This window comes from Tachyglossus aculeatus, chromosome 1 (genome assembly GCF_015852505.1).
Source record: "Tachyglossus aculeatus isolate mTacAcu1 chromosome 1, mTacAcu1.pri, whole genome shotgun sequence".
NCBI lineage: Eukaryota > Metazoa > Chordata > Mammalia > Monotremata > Tachyglossidae > Tachyglossus > Tachyglossus aculeatus.
The window spans coordinates 59,408,538-59,420,981 of record NC_052066.1 but is presented as its reverse complement, the minus strand read 5'-3'; the positions used below and the strand labels follow the sequence as shown (position 1 = coordinate 59,420,981).

The 12,444-nt window shown below is 42.0% G+C and overlaps 1 non-coding gene across 1 annotated transcript; it reads right to left on the bottom strand.

Annotated features, from left to right (window-relative positions):
* Nucleotides 1-12,105: 12,105 nt before the first annotated feature.
* Nucleotides 12,106-12,243, bottom strand: LOC119937056. Its single transcript, XR_005453916.1, has one exon. It is a non-coding gene; the product is annotated as a small nucleolar RNA SNORA7 (small nucleolar RNA).
* Between the last annotated feature and the right edge of the window lie 201 nt (nucleotides 12,244-12,444).

Here is a 12,444-nt window from a genome sequence, read left to right as displayed (position 1 = left end):
CAGTATAGCTGCAAAACTGGTGAAATGTTCTGTGCCAGAACTAGTTGTTGGAGTTTCTGAAGCAATGTATCATGCTGAAAACAATGCTGATGAACCCCTGGATGTGTCCGTAGCAGTTCTCATTCTCATTGTTCTAATTCTCATTCTCATAGAGAAGCAGCGTTGCTCAGTGGAAAGAGCACAGGCTTTGGAGTCAGAGGTCATGGGTTCAAATCCCGGCTCTGCCAGTTGTCAACTGTGTGACTTTGGGCAAGTCATTTAACTTCTCTGGGCTTCAGTTCCCTCATCTGGAAAATGGGGATTAAGACTGTGAGCACCCCCATCGCACAACCTGCTCACCTTGTAATAATAATAATATTGTTGGCATTTGTTAAACACTTACTATGTGCAAAGCACTGTTCTAAGCGCTGAGGAGGATACAAGGTGATCAGGTTGTCTCACGTGGGGCTCACAGTCTTAATCCCCATTTTACAGATGAGGTAACTGAGGCACAGAGAAGTTAAGTAGCTTGCCCAAGGTCACCAAGCTGACAAGTGGCTGAGTGGGGATTCGAACCCATGACCTCTGACTCCCAAGCCCGCGCTCTTTACACTGAGCCACGCTGCTTCTCAATAATACTGATGGTACGTGTTAAGTGCTTACTATGTGCAAAGCACTGTTCTAAGCACTGGGGAGGTTACTATGTGATCAGGTTGTCCCAGGGGGTACTCACAGTTTTAATCCCCATTTTACAGATGAGGTAACTGAGGCACAGAGAAGTTAAGTGACTTGCCCAAAGTCACGCAGCTGACAGCTGACAGTTGGTGGAGCAGGGATTTGAACCCATGACCTCTGACTCCAAAGCCTGTGCTCTTTCCACTGAGCCACATTGCTTCTTGTAACCTCCCCAGCTCTTAGAACAGTGCTTTGCACATAGTAAGCACATAATAAATGCCATTATTATTACTATTATTATTATTAGTATTGTCACCGAATGTTGGACCTAGCCCATCCACTGTTCTCTTTACCCTTATTTTTACCCTGCCTCTAGCTGTTGAGGCTTTGGTACTCTATTTCGTCAGATAACCTCCCAAAAGATGTTTCAACTTTCTTCATATGATTTTCTACAATTTTGTCTACCAGTAAATTATTTGTCAAAGTACTGCCAAGAAGGTAGAGCGCTTTCAGTTCTGTATTGCTGATGAAAATCTTTAGCTGGATGAAGGTTTTCCGTGCTTCATGCTGACATATGACCTTAGTTCCCTTCAGACTGATTGTCAATTCATAGTGCTTAGCTGAGTCTGCAAAACAATTCCTCTCCCCTTTACATACCTACTTATCTGTGCATGCTCCAGTCAGAGCTAAATGGGCTTAAAGCAATGGCTGAACTGCATTATTTCATATCATTTGTCAGGTTCTGCCTCATTTTTCTCTAGGTATATGTTGGAAGGGTATATAAATTCTATGCATTTTTAAAAGTATCAACAGATGTTGGTGTGTTAACTTCTTTTTTACAAAGAATTTGAGGCTTCTTAGGGAAAAAAAAAAGGTAAGCACTGCTATTCGTTTTCTCCATGTGCACCCACAGTGGCATCTTGGATTTTTTTTTTTTAACTTTCTTTTCATCTGTTTCATGTGCTGCCAGCCAGGAATCTTTGAGATGAGGTTTCTCTTTATTTTTTTTTTCCCCCTGAGCTATCTTCTGGATTTTTACCAATGGATTCCTGAAAATATCCAACAAATTACAGTACACATACACTGATCTTAATCTGGCGATCTGCACCCTAGGTTGGAAACATTTAATCATGTCTAGTTTTTTATCAATTTATCAATTGCTGTTCCTTACTGAGTGCTTGCTGTATTCAGAGCACTGCAGTAAGCACTTGGAAAAATACACTGCCATAGAGTTAGTAGACATGACCCCTGGGAACAAAAATAAGCAGAGAAGCAGCGTGGCTCAGTGGAAAGAGCGTGGGCTTTGGAGTCAGAGGTCATGGGTTCAAATCCTGGCTCTGCCAATTGTCAGCTGTGTGACTTTGGGCAAGTCACTTAACTTTTCTGTGCCTCAGTTACCTCATCTGTAAAATGGTGATTAAGACTGTGAGCCCCCCATGGGACAACTTGATCACCTTGTAACCTCCCCAGCACTTAGAACAGTGCTTTGCACATAGTAAGTGCTTAATAAATGCCATTATTATTATTATTAAAAAGCTTACAGTCTTATGCGTAATTGTGCTTTTTAAAAAAACCCAAAAAAACTAAACAAAAAAACAAAAAAAGTAAGCAGCTTTTATCCCTACCTGCTTTTTTATTGTTGTTGCCGTTGTTTTTGTTGTTGTCGTTGTTTTTGTTGATAGATCCAGGGACAGACCTCAGAATAGTAGTGATGCTAACTCTGGGAAGAGACTTACATTCAACTTTACTCCCTATAATTTAATAATTTGGGAATTTATTACAAGCACTACAGTAAACCCTGGGGTAGATACAAGATAATCAGGGCAGAAAGAGTCACTATCTCACAAGGAGCTAATCTACGTAGGAAAGAAAAGGTATTGAATTCCCTTTTCTTAGCAGATGAAGAAGCTAAGACACAGAGAATTGAATTGCCCAAGGCCACACAGCAGGCAAATGGTGGAGCCAGGATTTTGTCCTAGCATTGTCGTAGGTCCTTGGACTCCTAAAATGGAAGTAGAAGACCCAGATCCTGCCCTCTAGGAGCTTACCATGAATCTATCAATCCACTGATGCTATTTGTGAAGCACTTGCTGTGTGAAGAGCTACCAGTGGCTACCAATCAACCTATGCATCAGGCAAAAACTCCTCATTCTTGGCTTCCAGGCTGTCCATCCCCTCGCCCCCTCCTACCTCACCTCCCTTCTCTCCTCCTACAGCCCAGCCCGCACCCTCCGCACCCACCCCACCCTCCTCCCTCTCTCAGATCATTTATGAAAGTGTTAAATAAGACTGTCCTCACATTGATGCTATTTAAGCAGTTATTCTGTCCACGTCTGTCTTTCTATTAATCTCTCTGGTTTTTCCTCCACATTATTTCCTGGTTTCCACCCGAACAGCTATTACCCTAGTCCAAAATCCTGCCATATAATGATCAGACTATTGCATTAATCTCCTCACTAGCCTCCCTCACTGGGGCAAATTTCAGACTTCTGGCCTTCCTGAAAAGGGGAAAACTGGCCCTCCATCACATTCTGTATGAGGCCATTGTAACCTGGAGCACACAAAAACTTTGTGCAGGATGTCAATATGTCATGTTGCATAGGTAGACATAGTAATTGTAATAATAATAATAATATTTGTTAAGCACTTACTATGTGCCAAGCACTGTTCTAAGCTCTGGGGTAGATTCAAAGTTATCAGATTGGATGCAGTCCCTGTCCCACATGTGGCTCACAATCTTAATCCCATTTTACAGATGAGGCAACTGAGACACAGAGAAGTGAAGTGATTCACCCAAAGTCACATGGGAAACAAGTGCCAGAACTGGCATTCAAACCCAGGTCCTTCTGGTTCCCAGGTAATGTATAAGGATATTCATTCATTCAATTGTATTTATTCAACACTTACTGTGTGCAGAGCACTGTACTAAGTGGTTGGAAAGTACAATACAGCAAATAAAGAGAGAAAATCCCTGTCCACAATGGGCTTCGAGTCTTGAGTTGGGGAGACAGACATCAATAAAAGTAAACTGGCAGCAATATAAATAAATATAATTATAAATTTATACACATATAAATGTGTGCTGTGGGTTGGAGTGAGGGGGGAAGAGCAAAGGGAACAAATCAGGGTGATATGGAAGGGAGTTGGAGCTAAGGAAAAATGGGGCTTAGTCTGGGAAGACCTCCTGGAGGAGTTGCACCCTCAGTAGGGCTTTGAAAAGGGATAAAGTGATTGTCTGGCAGAGTTAAAGAGGGAGAGCATTCCAGGCCAGAAGGAGGATGTGGGCCAGGGGTCGACAGTGAGACAGGGAAGATCGATGCACAGTGAGGAGGTTAGCACCCAAGGAGTGGAGTGTGCATGCTGGGATGTAGAAGGAGAGAAGGCAGGTGAGGTGGGGGACGGGCAAGCTAATGAAGAAACTCCACACCCTCAGCTTCAACGCTCTCCATCACCTCACCCCCTCCTACCTCACCTCCCTTCTTTCCTTCTACAGCCCAGCCTGCACCCTCTGCTCCTCTGCCACTAACCTCCTCACTGTATCTCGTTCTTACCTGTCCCGCCATCAACCCCTGGCCCACATCCTCCCCCTGGCTTGGAATGCCCTCCCTCTGCCCATCCACCAAGCTAGCTCTCTTCCTCCCTTCAAAGCCCTACTGAGAGCTCACCTCCTCCAGGAGGCCTTCCCAGACTGAGCCCCCTCCTTCCTCTCCCCTTCCCCATCCCCCGCCCTACCTCCTTCCCCTCCCCACAGCACCTGTATATATATTTATACAGATTTATTACTCTGTTTATTTTACTTGTACATATTTACTATTCTATTTATTTTGTTAATGATATGCACCTAGCTTTATTTCTATATATTCTGAGGACTTGACACCTGTCCACATGTTTTGTTTTGTTGTCTGTCTCCCCCTTCTAGACTGTGAGCCTGTTGTTGGATAGGGACCATCTCTATATGTTGCCAACTTGTACTTCCCAAGCACTTAGTACAGTGCTCTGCACACAGTAAGCACCCAATAAATACGATTGAATGAATGAATTAATGAATGAGTAGAATTAGTAGAAATGCCTTTTTAAGAGAATTTACAGTCTAATGAGTAATCCGCCAATTAATGGTATTTACTGAGCACTTCCTATGTGCAGAGCACTGTACTAAGTGCTTAGGAGAGTACAATGCAACAGAACTATCAGTCATACTCTCTGCACATAGCCATTTTACAGTATAGAATAAGGAGTTTACAATCTTTCAATGTCCTGTTCTTAGGTACTGTTTTCCTCTCCCCAATTTCGAAGTCCTTTTAAAGGCACATTTCCTCGAAGTGACTTCCCTGACTAAGCCCTTCTCTTCTCGCACATCTTTCTGCATCAGCTAGACTTGCTCCATTTATTCATCTTCTTTCCCAGAACCACAGCTTGTCTTGTCTTGTAAGGTCGCCTCTGATGCATAGCGACTCCATAGACACGTCTCCCAGAACATCCCACCTCCATATCTCTTTTGGGAAGCAGCACAGCATATGGGAAGTAGCATGGACTAGAGGATAAAGCACGGGCCTAGGAGTCAGAAGGTCATGGGTTCTAATCCTGCATCTGCCACCTGTCTGCTGTGAGACCTTAGGCAAATCACTTCACTTCTCTGTGCCTCACTTACTTCAACTGTAAAATGTGGATTAAGACTGTGATCTCTATTTGGGACAAGGACTGAGCCCAACCTGATTTTCTTGTATCCACCCCATCGCTTAGTACAGTGTGTGAATGCGTAGTAATCACTTAAAAAATACCATGATTATTAATTATTATCATTATTGTTATCTGTAATTTTATCTATTTGTATTAATGTCTGTCTCCCCCTCTAGATTTTAAGCTTGTTGTGGGAGGAAATGTATCTGATGTATTGTTATATTGTATTCTCCCAAGTCCTTAGTACAGTGCTCTGCACATAGCGCTCAATGAATACAACTGACTGAATGACTTGGAATTTGCTCATAATATCTGGGTATCTTGGGATTTGGTATATGTACCTCTTGATCAAACTAAGAGAGTTGGATTTAGAAGTATCAACTTCAAGCTGGTGAAGACTGAGTGTTCTTGCTGTGAGTAGCATTGTCCCAGCGTGCCCTAGTGGAGGCTTCTTTTTTTTTAATGGTATTTGTTAAGTGCTTACTATGTGACAGGCACTGTACTAAGTGCAGGGGTAGATCAATCAATCAATCAGAATTATTGAGTGCTTACTAAGTACAGAGCATTGTAATAATAATAATGGTATTTGTTAAGCGCAAAGCACTGTTCTAAGCACTGGGGAGGTTACAAGGTGATCAGATTGTCCCATGAGGGGCTCGCAGTTTTAATCCCCATTTTACAGGAGAGGTAACTAAGGCACAAAGAAGTTAAGTGACTTGCCCAAAGTCACACAGCTGACAGTTGGCAGAGCAGGATTTGAACCCATAACCTCTGACTCCAAAGCCCATGCTCTTTTCCACTGAGCGATGCTGCTTCTCAAGTGTTTGGGTAAGTACAATACAACAGACTTAGCAGATATGTTCCCTGACCATAATGAGTTTGCAGTCTAGAGATGGAAACAGACATTAATGTGAATACAAGCTAATCAGGTTGGAAAAGTCCCTGTTCTAGATAAGGTTCACAGTCCCAATCCCCAATTTACAGATGAGGTAACTGAGCCACAAAGAAGTAAGGGACTTGCCCAAGGTCACATAGTAGACAAGTGACAGAGTCAGGATTCACTCTTCTATTTATTTCTCACCCTATCATTTTCCTGTATGGACCCTTGAGTCTTCCTGAAGGTAGTAAATGGGAGGAGAACACGCCTGCAATCTGGAAAAGATTCCATTTTATCTGGAAATCAGGTGGTTGTTCAGGTGCCAGGGAATTGGGGACAGGTCCAGAACATGGCATGAAAGACTCTTAAAGTGTTAGTCTTGTCTGCAGGGAACAGTCTCTACTGGCATCACACTGGCATTTTGTTCGTTCTATGCAGTTTGGGCTCACCAGTGGAATTTTATTGAGGAAAATGTTTTTCCAAAAGTATGCCTATCACTTGAAAGCAGGCACCTCACTCTCTTCATCTTCCCAAGCGTGTGACTGAGAACATTTTCTGTTCATCTGCTTTAGGTTTATTTTCTTCCTACCTCTCTCTCCTCCTTATGCCTCTCCTTTCCTTTCTTACTCCTTTCAAAAGCACCTAGGTCTCTCCCATCCTTCAAAAGCTATCACTTCCCTCAACTGTCCATTCCAGCTGCCTACCCCATCCTACCCCAAAAGAAAATCCTTTTCTTCCTACCCAAACCCTGTATTAGCTTCTCTGTGCCTCAGTTACCTCAACTGTAAAATGGGGACTGTGAGCCCCACGTGGGACAATCTGATCACCTTGTATCCCTCTCCAGTGCTTAGAACAGTGCTTTGCACATAGTAAGCACTTAACAAATGCCATTATTATCATCATTATTATTACTACAGCCGAGCCCATACAGTTCTCTCCTCTAATGCCAACCTACTCATTGTACCTTGATCTCATCGATCTCACCACCAACCTCTCACCCACATACTGCCTCTGGATTGGCTCACCCTCCCTCTTTTTATTGAAAAGAAGATCTCTCTACCCACCTTCAAAGCCTCACTGAAGGCCCATCTCCTCCAAGGGGCCTTCCCTGACTAGGCCCTCATTTCGCCTTCTCCCCTACTCCCTTCTGCATTACCCCTGCACTTGTATTTGCACCTTTCATTCACCTCTCCCTCAGCCCCACAGCACTTATGACATATTAATAATGTATTTATTTATATTCATGTCTTTCTTCCCCTCTGAATTATAAGTTTGTTATGTGTAGGGAACGTATCTACCAACTCTGTTGGGTTTTATTGTCCTAAGTGCTTAGTACAGTGCTCTGCACAAAGTAAGCACTCATGAAGTACCACTGATTGAATGATTGATCGATCCGTTTTTTTTCTTTAAAATTTCCTAAGTGTAAAATTTACTCTTGTATCACCATTCCTCTTCAGTGTGACTCATATTCTACCCAGTAAATGGCATGACTTTGCAAAAAGAGTATAGAACGAGGAGTCAGGAAACCTGGGTCCTATCTTAACTCTGCCACTGACCTGATTTTGTGACCTTAGGCAATTCAATTAACCTCTCTGTGCCTGCTGTATAAAATAAGGATAAGGTATCTGCTCACCTTTCATCTTAGATTATGATCCCTCTATGTGACAGGGAGTATACCTAGGCTGATGATCTTGTTGCTACCTCTGTGCTTAGCTCAGTGCTTGTTACATAGTAAGCACTTAATAAATGCCATCAATATTTATTTGATCAACGTTTTTTCAATTGGAGACTTTTTACATTTGTTAACCTTGTTTCCTGCTGCAGTTTTGTAACTTGGTATGCACAGGTATTTATTTCAGCTATGGCTTTGTGTTTATATAGATAGATGGACAGACAGACAGATAGATAGATATGTATGTATATCTATCTATATTTCTGTTTATTCCTTAACTTTTTGTTCATTTGTTTAGTATAAACTAGATTATAAAATCCATGATCCATGCCTCCTTCAAGTTTTGTAATGCTTTGATACAGAAGCTAGTCAAGCATCCTGTTGTAATCAAAATACTAATTGAATGAATGAAGAACTGAAATAAAAAAAAAAGGGATCAGAGTTCAATAAAAGCCTTCATTACTGGAACCCAGATTCGACGTGCAGAGAAAAATGTCTGTATTTTGCATTCCTATGTCAAGGTTAATCCAAGTGTCCCTTTAGGCCTGATGCCCAGAATTCACAAACTCTCTCCTCCATTCCCATTCTTGAAGTCAATTAGTTAGTTTCTCGCATTGAAAGATGAGGCCAATTTCAACACTTCTCTGCTAGTGCGGGTGAAAGAGGTTACCGAGTTTCCAGGCCCTCATTTAGCTACAACTCCTGGAATACCAAGAGCAATAAAGCAAATAATCATGCTCCAAAACAATTGTTTGGAGTTTTTGAAGGTTATGCAAAATAGCACTATGACCTTTCTAATTGTACCATAACCAATGGATGCAGTCTTTCAAAAATTTCTTGTACTTCTACCTAAAGTTCTCCTTGCTCTTCATTATTTTCATCATATTAGTTAATAATAATAATTGTGGTATTTGTTAAGTGATTACTATGTGCAAAGCACAGTACTAAGCACTAGGGAAGATACACAATAATCAGGACTGTCCCACATGGGGCTGACAGTCTAATGAGGAATAATAACAGACATTTAATCCCCATTTAACAGATGAGGAAACTGAGGCACAGAAAACTTAAGTGAAGTTAAAGCCACACAGCAGGCAAGTGGTAGAGCTGGGATTAGAACTCAAGTCCTCTAGCATCCAGGCCCAATAGTAAGCACTCAATAAATACGATTGATTGAATGAACATGCCCAAAAGAGAACTCCTGATCTTCCCACCCAAACCATACTTTTCCCCTGACTTTGCCATCACTGTAGACATCACCACCATTGCCCATCTCACAAGCCCATAACTTTGGCACTATCCTTGACTCCTTTCTCATTCAACCCGCATATTAAATCTAGTGCTAGTACAGTGCTAAGTGCTTAGTACAGTGCTCTGCACACAGTAAGCGCTCAATAAATACGATTGAATGAATGAACTAAATAATATTGGTTCAATCTTCACAACATCTCTAAAATCTGTTCTTTCTTTTTCATCCAAACTCCTACCACATTAATCTGAGCACTTATTCTATCCCTCCTTATTACTGTATCAGCCCCTTTACTGACCCCACTGCCTTCTGCCTCTCTCCACTCCATATTTCACTCTGGATCATTTTTCTACAAAAATGTTCAGTCCGTGTTTCCTCACTCCTCGAGAACCTCCAGTGGTTGGCCATCCACCTCCACATCAAACAGAAACTCCTCATCATTGGATTTAAAATACTCAATCACCTTGCTCCCTCCTGCCTCACCTTGCTGCTTTCAACCCACTCACTGTACCTTGATCTCGTCTACCTCACTGCCTATCTCTCGCCCATGTCCTGCCTCTGGCCTGGAACGCTCTTCCCCTTTATATCTAACAGATAATTTCTCTTCCCAACTTCAAAGTCTTATTGAAGGTATATGTCCTCCAAGACCCCTATCCTTGGCTAAGCCATATTTATTACTCTATTTATTTATTTATTTATTTATTTTACTTGTACATATCTATTCTATTTATTTTATTTTGTTAGTATGTTTGGTTTTGCTCTCTGTCTCCCCCTTTTAGACTGTGAGCCCACTGTTGGATAGGGACTGTCTCTATATGTTGCCAACTTGTACTTCCCAAGCGCTTAGTACAGTGCTACACACAGTAAGCGCTCAATAAATACGATTGATTGATTGATTGATATTTTCCTTTCCTTCCACCCCCTTCTATGTCACCCTGACTTGCTTCCTTTATTCACACCCTCGGCCCCCTGCTACTCAGCACTTATGTCCATAACCATAATTTATTTATTTATATTAATATCTGTCCCTCCTCTAGACTATGAACTCATGGTGGGCAGGGACTGTGTCTGTTATATTGTTAAATTGTACTCGTTCAAGTGCTTAGTACAGTGCTCTGCACACAGTAAAGTGCTCAGTTGATACACTTGCTTGACTGTTGATTGAAAAGCACATAAGTCAGTGGAACTGGGTCCCAATCCTGGCTCCGCCACCTGCCTGCTGTGTGACTTTGGGCAAGTCACTTAACTTCTCTGTGCCTCAGTTTCCTCAACTATAAAATGGCAACTCAATTCCTGTTCTCTCTCCCACTTAGACTGTGAGGCCCATGTGGGACAGGGACTGTGTGTGACTTGATTAACTAATACTTCCCCCAACACTTAGAACTGTGTTTGACACATAGCAAGCATTTTACAAACACCACGATCAACTGTAACTAAGTTGAAGGTTCTAATTTGACAAGGAAGCTAAGACATAGTTGACCGGCATCTGTGTGCTCAGTAGGACAGTACAACTTCTTTGCCAAATAATTGCGGATTTGCCCCTGTGCTTCATTTAGTTAGCTCAATGGAACCTGGAGTCACAAATTAACGGGATCTCATGGAGGTTAATCATGGGACCAGTTTTAGTTCATATCTTTATAATTATTAATAATGATAATCACAGTATTTGTTAAGCACTTATTATGTGCCAGACAATGTTTTAAGTGCTGAATCAATGTTGTCAATGTTCTGCATGAAGCAACTGGAAGTATGATCATTACGCTGATAATACATTAGTTGGCACTCTACTATTTGAAAGACAAAGATACCATTCAAAGTCAACTTTATAATAAATAGAAATGGTTTATTATAGGGTAATAGGGTTTATTATAAGGTTTATTATAGGGTAAAGTAGCAATCAGTGGAATTTATTAAGTACCTAATAAAGAGAAATGGTGTATCAGAATAGCTAAAATTCAGTAAGGTAAAGTAGCAATCAATGGAATTTATTAAGTACCTAATATGTGCATGGCACTGTACTAAGGGAATGGCCTTCTGCAAACACTTAAATAAATTAAAGAGAGAGTAATGCACTATATAAGACATAATAATAATTATGGTATTTGTTAAGCGCTTACTCTGTGCCAAACACTGTTCTAAGCACTGGGTAGTTAAAGGGTAATCAAGTTGTCCCACATGAGGCTCACATTTTTTAATCCCCATTTTACAGATGAGGTAACTGAGGCACAGAGAAGTGAAGTGACTTGCCCCAGGTCACACAGCAGACAAGTGGCAGAGCTGGGATTAGAACCCACATCCTCTGACTCCCAAGCTTGTGTTCTTTCCACTAAGCCATGCTGTTAAGTGCTATGGGTAAAATAGAACAGAAGAGTCAAGATGACAGTTGGGATACAGAGGAGGGAGGGGATTAAACAATTTTCAGGGAAGGCCTGGAGGAGATGTGATCAAAGAAGCGTTTTAAAGTAGGGGAGAGCTATGGTTTGTCAGATATAAAGGAGAGAGTCTCAGGAAGCAGGGGAAGACATCACCATGGTCTACTGGAAAGAACACAGGCCTGGGGGTCAGAGGACCTGGCCTTTAGTCTTGTTTCCACAACTTTCCTGCTGTGTGACCTTTGCCGAGTCACTTAACTTCTCTGTGTCTTAGTTACATCATCTGTTAACTGGAGAGTAAGATTATGAGCCCTATGTGGGACAGGGACTATGTCCAACCCAATTATCTTCTATCTACCCCAGCACTTAAAAGGGTCTTGTCTTGTCTTATGCTGTCGAGTAGTCCCCGACCTATGGCGACACCATGGACACAGCTCTCCCAGAACGCCCCACCTCCATCTGCAATCATCCTGGTACTGTATCCATACAGTTTTCTTGGTAAAAATATAGAAGTGGTTTACCATTGCATCCTTCCATGCAGTCAACCTGTCTGCCCTCACTCGACTCTCTCCCATGCTGCTGCTCTCAGCACAGGTGAGGTTTGACTTGTAGCAGATTGCGTTCCACTCACTAACCACTGCCCAAGCTAGGAATGGAATGGATATGCTTCTGCCTGACTCTCCCTCCCATAGTCGAAACTCATAGAGTACTGGAAACTCTCCAGGTGCGATCCTGGGAGGGGACTTAATAGGGAGCCTGGAACAAAGTACGCACTTAAAAAATTCCATAAAAAAGACATCAGTCAGCAAGAAAATGGCAGAGGGAGAAATGAGAACAAGGCCCAGTGAGTAGGATAGTTGGAGAGGAACAAAGATTGCAAACTGGGGTGCAGTGGGAGAAGAACAAGGATGAGTGTTGACTGAGTACTTTAGAGCCAATGATC